A 9856-nucleotide genomic window follows, 5' to 3' on the forward strand; every position below is an offset into this window, starting at 1 on the left:
AGGAACCTACAACTGTGCACATGATGGCATGGCTGTAGTCTGGGTATATAAGATCCTAAAGGATGAAAAATAAGCCTCAGAGTAAAGGGAAGGCACAGTTCCCCAGCTCCAAACTCTATTCTTACAACATTCACAAACATATGTCATCGAACAGTTATTCCTTGGTATCTCTAGGGCACTGATCCCAGAACTCTTTAGGTACCAATCCCTTCAGATGTCCCAGTCCTGTATGTGGCATGGCATGGCATAGAGTATGCATAAAACCTGGGTACATCCTTCCATAACATAAACCATCTCTAGAATACCCATAATACTTATTAAATATACTTGCTATGCAAATAGTTGTTATTCTGTATTGTTTAGGGACTAATGGCAGGAAACAATATATACATGTTTGATACAGGCACAAGTCTCCCTAAATATTTTTAATCCCTGCTTGGTTGTATCCATGGAAACCACAAATATGAAGGGCCAGCTCTAAGTGATGGCAACACTGAGATTTCCACTGTAGTCCAACATTAAAGGATTATTTTGTGAAACTATGAGCCTTGGTCTGAATTTTTCAGAAATAGGTGAAATGCGATGAAAAACAGTGAAGTTAACTAAAGACACATCATAGAAGACATTTCCAGTTCCAGAGTTGGTGACTACCAACTTTTTAAATTTTATAAATAGTGGGCTGCATTGCATTTTGCCACCCAGACTCTAGGAAACACGAGCTCTCAAGTATGGATATTTTACTAAATAAGAAGAATGTAAGAAGTGATTTGAGCAGGGTGAAGTTTTTAAAGCCCAAGCTCCCAGTTGGTTGTGTGGATAACAGTTGCCTCACTGGGTACCCAGATGCATGCTTTCAAGAATTGGAGCTTTAGTTCTTCCATCTTTCGTCTCCTGACTCTCACTATAGATCGTCTAAGCCATGTACTCTCATGGTCCTGGTGACCAGATAAGAGCCCGTGACAACCCATTACCATGGTCACTTACATGGTGCTTCTTCAGCACCAAAGTGTCATTGTAGTTAAATTCACAGGGATCTGTCTCCATCTCTGGCTGAAAGATAAGTACTAGGTCACTCACAAGAAGCCTAACTCACAGAGGAAAAGGCTGGAGTGGGAGATCCTTGAGGGCAAAAGCTATGAGTAAAAGAAGATACCTCCCCATGAACACTGTCCTCAGAAGCAGCATGGGGAACCACCATCACAGGATCTCCCTTTTATGCATGGACATGTTCTTACCATTACCTGAAACTCAGTATTTCTAAAGCTTATTTTCCCTTCTTTAATCTGACATCCCCTTGACTGAATCACTTTACCCCAGCCTGGCCATCTTTCCAGTTCATGGGGTTTAAAAATTCAGCCTTTTCTGCCTCTTCCCTTCCTCCATTCTCTCATGGCCAAGCAACCAAGTCTCACTAGAACTTCTAGGGTGGCAGAGAAAAGCTTTTCCAGGGCCAAAGGGTGAACTTTGCATATATGGAAATCAAGTTGTAAGCCTGAAGCAAGAGGTCTTGGATTGGCACTCACCCAGTTAAGAGGACAGGCACTTCTTGGGCTTAGAGGAGGTACAGTCTTGCCGGACTAATGATCCCCAGAGTGAAGAGTTTATAAATGACAAATAGACAAAGAGACAAACAACTTAGTTGACATCATTTCCACCTTGGGATTTTTCTCACTCACATCATTATCCCTTGGAGGCCTTAGAAATTAGTACCTTCTAGGGAGAACTGTTTTAGCTAAACACATCATGATCCCTAGCACCTTTAAAATGTTTCTAACTTTCTAAAACTGTTCTTAAGTTTAACTTTCATAAATATGATAAAATTCATTCTTTTAAAAAAAATGTGCTTTAAGCACTTACAAATCAGCATTATTTTTGTCAGCATTTTACAGAGTTGCAATGAATCTCAAAAGTCTTTCAGTCTAGAAAATCACACAGTGTTAGGAAAAGAGTTGAGATTTAGGATTTTTCATTTATTCCAACTCATCATTTAGGGTAGAAAGAGAGAGGAGAGGATTGCTGACTCATGACTCTCTAGCATTGCCTGCAGCATGAGGTTGAGAGCTTGGTGGAACCCAGGACAGATCTGCTCCTATTTTACCTCTAAATAAATGTCCTCCCCATCCTCTCACAGTTACCTCATATCACAGCTCACTTTACCATCCTCAGCCATCACCTCTCTTCTAGTCTCCAACAAATGCCTTTCTACAGACAATGCAGATCCTGTGCCATCCTGACCCTGAATATTTTCCATCCTCATGTTTCCAACATTATCCATGCAGATTAAAATTTAGAGCATCTTCTAGACCAGGACCAACCTACTTTTAGTAATTCCCGACTATGACTGGATGCATCAAGTGCAATGTTTAACATTATTTGCTCATTACTAAAGCATCCCCACTAACTTAATAATGTCATGGTAAAAGGTGAGTTGCCCACATAGAAAAACTTCCCCTCACATTTCAAAGGTTGTATTTTCTCCCTGGAAAGTTTACATTTTTCACACTCTGTTAACCCAGAAAATTTCATCCTTGAAGGCTAACTATAGGTCTTATACCCAGAAAGCTGTCCACGAATCTCTGAGTCTGTAAAGATTCTATTTCCAGAGGAATCTGAAATGCATGTGGGATCCTAATTTTTATTTTCATCCCAGACACTAAGATGTTGGCTGTGATATCTAACTGTGTGTACACCCATCTTAAGAAGTTCAAAATAGAAGACATCATGTCTACCCTTTGGAAAAATGTGCATGTGTGGGCACACACACACACACACACACTGGTAATAAAGGATGAGAAGATCTGCTATGGTTATACTCTTAAGGCTAGGATAGTTTGACTTGGTTAACTCAGAACAGATGGAGAAGATGATTACTTCTTGTGTCTTCCAGGTCCCTGGATCCTGGTGGTGATCTTATTTTGGATAGAGAGACCAGCATACCCATTTTCTTAAAGATGAAAATGACAGCAGACACTTTAAAGGCTGGAGAGAATACACTGTACTCAACTCACCTTAACCCACCCCCACACTTTCACCATTAGCACTTTTCAAAATCTGTGAATTTTATTTTTTATAGTTGCACAACTCAACAAAAATGTCAATAATGTCAGAGTAAATGGAGTAAAAACAGAAGTCCTTCTCCATTTCCCATTGCCCTCCTCAGTCCTATTCTCATCCGTGGAGATAGCCATGGTCCATGGTGTTGGAAACATCTTCTAATATGTTCTTCATTCATATGTATGTCACATTACATAACTTTGTAAATGAGCAGGATGCTATGGATCATTTCATATCAATACATGAAGCTATTTTTTAAGACATGTTTTTATTAAAATTATGAAACACAGTTATTCACATTTGCATAGCACAGTTAAAAAGCTATTCACGTTAGAACAAAAAGTAAAGGAAGATAAACCCTGGATAATTTACAATTCTTTATCTATTTTTGTTTTGAGATTTCTTTAAGCTTAGACTTGTATACTGATAAATGCATGCCAGGCAAGAGTCTATGTGATTTCTTTGGATATGTGAGCTCATTAAATCCCCAAGAGTGCTTATCAATCTTTTAAAAAATGTTTGTATAGCATATGTTTGCTATATATAATGTTTACATGAACTCCCAGTCTTGGAAAGTTGTAAGATTCCCATTCTAGTGCTCTGTGCTAGCTGTTACCAATTAAATACCCTCTTTAATGCTTTGCAAGAAGGCTGTATCCTTCTTTGGTATTTTCTTCAACAAATTTTCTTATTTTTGAGGAAAAATGATATGACGGTTGGTACAAAAAATCAGGAAAGTAAGTCCTTATTATGCAAAATGAAATGATTGTCTTTATCGAGTGAGATGAAATTTTCTTTTTTAAACAGTTTCCCCTTTATCTCTTTCTGCAGTTCTAATGATGGGACTTATAGGATATTTTACATTTAGAGGCACTGCTGACATCTATGTAGGAGACAGATTTATTTTCATAGGCCATTCTGTGAGCTATTAATTCATGAGACTGAACATCTGATATCTACTCAACACTATGCCAGGTGTGTCTCAAAGACACAGTATAAGACATAGACCCTGTCCTTATGGATCCTATGATATAGGTGGAGAGAACAGAAGAGCTACAAGAGCAACAGAGATTATTATGATGATTACTTGCTATGTGAGGCAAGGTCTTTCAGAGTCACTTAAGATCAGTGACTCCAAGCAAAAGGATGCATGTGTCCCCTAATTGAAGCTGCAGTTAAGAGACAAAAAATTGAGAAGTGAGATCAGAGGGAAGAAAAGAGGACATTCCACACCTGACAAAGATTGGATTTAAAATAGCAGTGATCAGACAGAAACTAGTGGCCTTTGGAGGATGGGGTAACACAGAGCAGACACTGCTACAAGGAATGAATGGGAAATGTAGACAGCACTGAACTGGAGAGGAGCACAAGGCTCAGAGGCTGTTAAAGGTGCCTTGATGGGATAGTTCATGCCAGGTGGGAGGCAGTTGTCTGCTAGGAGACAAGATGGTGGAAACAAATGAGCTCGATATAATGTTCAGCAGAACCCTACAGTTGGCCAGATTTTGACAATGACAGTAGATACAGCTTGCTTAAAAACCATTTTATTAGAACACATACTTGAGGTAAAATGCTTAAAAAAAGATTAGCATACGGTTTCACTTCATGGTCAAGTGGTCTCATTGCTTTTGGATTCTTTCAGGGTCTGATTTCAATGGCAGGGAGCACATGGCAAAGCAAAACCACTTGCCTCACATCAGGCAGGAAGAAAAGAGGAAGAGAAAGACACCAGAGTGCCACAGTCTTTGAGGCCACACCAGTGCACCTGACAAGTTAGCAAAGCTTCCACTGTTGGGCTGGGGATTTAGCTCAGTGGCGAAGTTCCTGCCACTGTCTTCTGACTTGGGCACCTGGGCCTTTGACACATGGGCCTTTGGGGGACATTTAGCGTTCAAACCATAACAGGAAAGGATGTGAATAACTGGAGGAATTTTCTCAGTGACCATATTCTCCCTTTGGCTTTCAGGAGATCTTTACACCTCTCTACCTAGGGATTCCTTTTCTATGCACCATCCCACAGGAGAAAACGTCACTTGTTTATTTTTTGATGCGATGATTGTAGTACAGGTAGGGAAAGTTGGTCACTTCTGCTGCTCCAGCCTATCTTCATGTCTTATTTAAAAATTATTTCCTAGTAGAATGCACTTCAAACTGTTTTAATGACTCTATACAAATTCATTCAAAATTATTTAAAATATCCTAATAGACCTTGGAAACATCTTCCAGATGTCAAGATGTCAACCATCTATGACAAACCAACAGCCAACATCATACTAAATGGACAAAAACTGAAAGCTTCCACTCTAAAATCAGGAGCAAGACAGGATGTCCAGCATCATCATTTCTTTTCAACATAGTTCTGGAAACACCAGCCAGAGCAATTAGACAAGAGACAGAAATAAAAGGAATAAGGATAGGAAAGGAAGAAGTGAAATTACCATTATTTGCAGATGACATGATACTCTATATAGAAGACCCCAAAAACTCCACCAAAAGACTCTTAGAGTTAATAACCAAATTCCTTTTTGTGGCTGGATACAAAGTCAATATTCAAAAATCAATAGCATTCCTCTGCACAAACAAAAAGCATACTGAGAGAGAAATTAGAAATTACCCTTCATAATAGCATCCAAAAAATGAAATACTTAGGAATCAATCTAACAAAGGAAGTAAGAGATTTATGTGTTAAAAATTTTAGTATTCTGAAAAGGAGATTTAACAGGACATCAGAAAATGGAAAGATATCCCTTGCTAATGGATAGGAAGAACCAACAAAGTGAAAATGGCCATGCTTCCAAAATTGTTATACTGATTTAATGCAATCCCGCTCAAAATACCATTAACATACATCATAGAACTAGAAAAAAAACTCTCCTAAAATTCATCTGGAACTAGAAGAGACCCAGAATAGCAAAGGTAATCCTGGGCAACAAAGACAAGTCAGGAGGCACCACAATTCCTGACTTGAAATTATACTACAAAGCTATTGTGATAAAATCAGCATGGTACTGGAAAAAAATAGACCTGAGGATCAGTGGAGCAGATTAGAAGATGTAGACACAGCTACAAACACACTCAGCCACATTATCTTTGACAAAGGGGCCAAACATGTTCACTGGAAGAAAGATAGCCTCTTTAATAAAAGGTGCTAGAAAAACCATCTCTCTACATGCCAAAGACTAAAATTAGACCCATGTTTATCTCATGCACTAAACTAAGGTCAAAATGGATTAAAGATCTAAATAGTAAAGCAGAAACACTAAATCTACTGGAAGAGAAAATAGGTAAATACTTTGAAGACATAGGAGTAGGCACAGTCTTCATGAACAAAACACAAACTGCACGGGGAACACTTCAAAGAATCAACTACTGGGATCTCATCCTACTATAAAGCTTTTGTACTTCAAAAGAAATCACCAACAGCCCACAAAGTGGGAAAACATTTTATCTAACTATTCCTCAGACAAAGGACTTATATCTAGAATATATAAAGAAGTGAAAAAAATTCAGACCCTCAAATTCAAATACCCAATCCAAACATTGGCATCTGAAATGAATATGCACTTCTCAGATGAATAAATACAAATGGCAAATAAATACATGAGAAAATGTTCAACATCATCAGTCATTTGAGAAATACAAATTAAAACAACACGGAAATTGCATCTCACCTCAGTAAGAACGGCTACCATCAAGAAATCAACCAACAACAAATGCTAGAGGGGCTGTGGGGAAAAAGGAAAACTTCTTCACTGTTGGTGGCAATGTAGACTGATGCAATCACTTTGGAAATCAGTCTAGAGATTCCTCAAAATATCAGAATTAGAGGTCCAATTTAACCCAGCCATTCCCTTTCTGGGTATTTTCTCAGAAGAATTAAAAACATCATACCACAGTGACATATGTGCACTCATGTTTATAACAGCACAATTTGTCCTAGCAAAATCTTGGAAACAACCCAAATGCCCATCAACTGGGGTGTGGATAAAAAAGATGTGGTATTTTTATACAATGGAGTATTGCTCAGCCATAAAGAAAGATAAGACTTTTATAGGTAAATGGATGCAACTACAGACCATATTCATAAGTGAAATAAATCAGACCTGCATGTGTGAACACCATATTGTCTCCCTAGTGTAAGAACCTCAAAGAGTAAATAAAATCTGACAGGTACAATAGATGTTGTGAAAGGGAAAAAACTGCTCAACAGGAAAGAACAACTGAGAAAAAGAGAAAGGAAAGAAAGAAGGAAAGAAAAAAATATATGTACATATACACGATAGCTAAGATAATGGTACTATTAATTTCCACTGGTTTATTGAAAGGAACAGTTAATGTTTAATTGTTTGATATTTCTTGTATACCCATATCTGATAATCTGAGCAACTACTTTGAAGATAACAATAAGTAATACAGTAACCACTGTTGATTTCCTACCATCCTATTTTGAAATTCTTTATCATTTTTGCAGTTTTTGTGTTGTTTTGTTTCTGTTATTTTGTTTTTGTTCTTTTCTCTTTAAAACAAAAAAGAAAATGATTACATAATAATAAGTGACATTAGTACAACATTTTGCACAGCAGACTAAATTCTTTGAGTATCGTCTTACCATTTTCTTCACTGCTGAGACACCATACATATACCCACAACTTCAAAGAGGAGAGGTTTATTTTGGTTCACAGTCTCAGAAGTCTCAGTCCTTGGATGCTCAGCCAGCTCCAAGGTATAAGCAGCATGGTGAAAGGGCCTGAGTGGAGAATGCTACTCATATCATGGCAAGTAGGAAGCAGAGCAAGATGGAAGGAATCAAGAATGGAGATACACCCTTCCATGTGATACCCCCAAGTGACCCACGTCTTTCTATCAGACCTCACTTCCTAACAGCACAGTTCACTCTGAATTCATCAGTAGATCAATCCACTGATAAGTACAGTCCTCCATCATCCAATCACCTACCCAAAGCTCTACCTCTGAACGCATGACGTTTTGCAGGAACATTTCAGATCTAAACCATGACATTCTACCACTTGCCCCAAAAAAACTCTATTGCATGTCTTTATGAGCAATGTATTTAACCTATCTCTGAGAGTCACCAAAGTTTTAATGGCTCCAGTATTGCTGAAAACTCCACATGCAAGACTTAAAGCTAATTATTAACAGTGTGCCCCTTAAAAATAAATTTAAACACTACTGACATACAATAGTACAGCATAAACACTCCCATCCCAAAATAAAGAAATAAGTGGATAGAAAGAAATTGGACAAAACAAGACTAAAACCCAGCAGAGTAAACATCAAATCCCATGGCTCCATGTCTAGCACCTGAGGCAGGTTGTGGCAAGATGGAAAATCTAAAAAGCTTGGGCAGATCTACCCCTACAGCATTGCCAGTTGAAGCACTCATGGCATTTCTTGAGGTGGCTTTCCCCACTGCCTGCAGCTTTTTTCAGATATTTCACATTTCTGGCTTCTCTAAATTCCTTGGGCTTCCACTTTCAGCTTCACTGTCACAGTTTCGTGCACTGCCCTCTCAGGAACACATTGCCTGCCCTCCCACACCTTCTGTTATCTGAGTAGAAGCCTCCCTCACAACTTTCCCATTCTTTATACTCACAAAACCTGCACCATATGGATGATGCCAAGGTCTGCTACTAGCTCAAGCTGTAGCCATAACCCTGGAACATGGCTGCAGATGTCACAGAGTACCTGGATGGCTGAACTCCAGGAAACTTTCCCACTTGGTCCTAAATGAGCCAGACTCCCTGAGGGTCTCTTCTCACAGAAAAATTTTTTCACTTCTACACCTTGAAGCCTGTGAAGGGTGGGGTTCTGCTGATTCCTGAGATGCCCTCAAGCCATCTTTCCATTTTTTTCTGATGCATAACACTTGGCTTCCTCATAATGTTAATCTTTTCAGCAACCAAGCTTTCTAAGGTCCCAATCCTGAGAATGCTTTACACTTTTCAAATGAATTTTCTGCATCTGATGGTTAGTATAAACCGGGTTAAAAGCTGCCAGAAGTATTCATACTACATACTGAACACTGAGCTGCCTTGAAATTTCCATTGCCAGATTCATTAGCCTTCTGCCATTAATGTCAGTCTCCCAAAAAGTCTCAGACATGGACAAAATAGAGACAAACTTTTCTGTCAGAATGTAGCACACGTGGTCTAGGGTCCAGCTACCAATTAAGTCTTTGTTGCCAACTGAAACCTTCTGAGCCTGTAATTCTATCATCATTCTGGTGCTCTGATCTCTGACCAGAATCTCCCATTGAGCACAGTGTACAGCACATAGGGCTTCTCTAACCAGCATCTTCAATCTTTCCAATCTCCTGTGGCTAACCACTTAAATAAGCTTCTGAACATCATGATCAAGTAGTCATTCCAACAACTTCACTTCTCGAGTACCAGAATCTGTGTTAGTCACTATCTAGTTGGTGAGACATAATAACTGACAACCACAGTTTATAGAAGGGAAAGTTTATTTGGGCTTATATTTTCAGTCTGTGGTCATCTGGCTCCAAGACAACAAAGGCATGGTGGAAGGACCTGGGTAGAGAAAAACTGCTCATGTGATGATGTTAAGGAAGCAGAGAGAGAAGAGAGGTGTCAGGGAGGGAGCTATCCCCTTCCAGGTCATGCTCCCAGGGACATGAATCTCCTAATAAACCCTGCTTCCTAGCAACACTTTAGTTCTGAGCTCATCAACAGATCAATCCATACATGAGCAGAGGTACCAGTGATTTAATCACCTTCAAAAAGCCCCACTTTGAGCTCATGAAGTTTTGGGGGAACTCCCA

This window comes from Chinchilla lanigera, unplaced genomic scaffold (assembly GCF_000276665.1).
Source record: "Chinchilla lanigera isolate Chin_1 unplaced genomic scaffold, ChiLan1.0 scaffold00080, whole genome shotgun sequence".
Classification (NCBI taxonomy): Eukaryota; Metazoa; Chordata; class Mammalia; order Rodentia; family Chinchillidae; genus Chinchilla; species Chinchilla lanigera.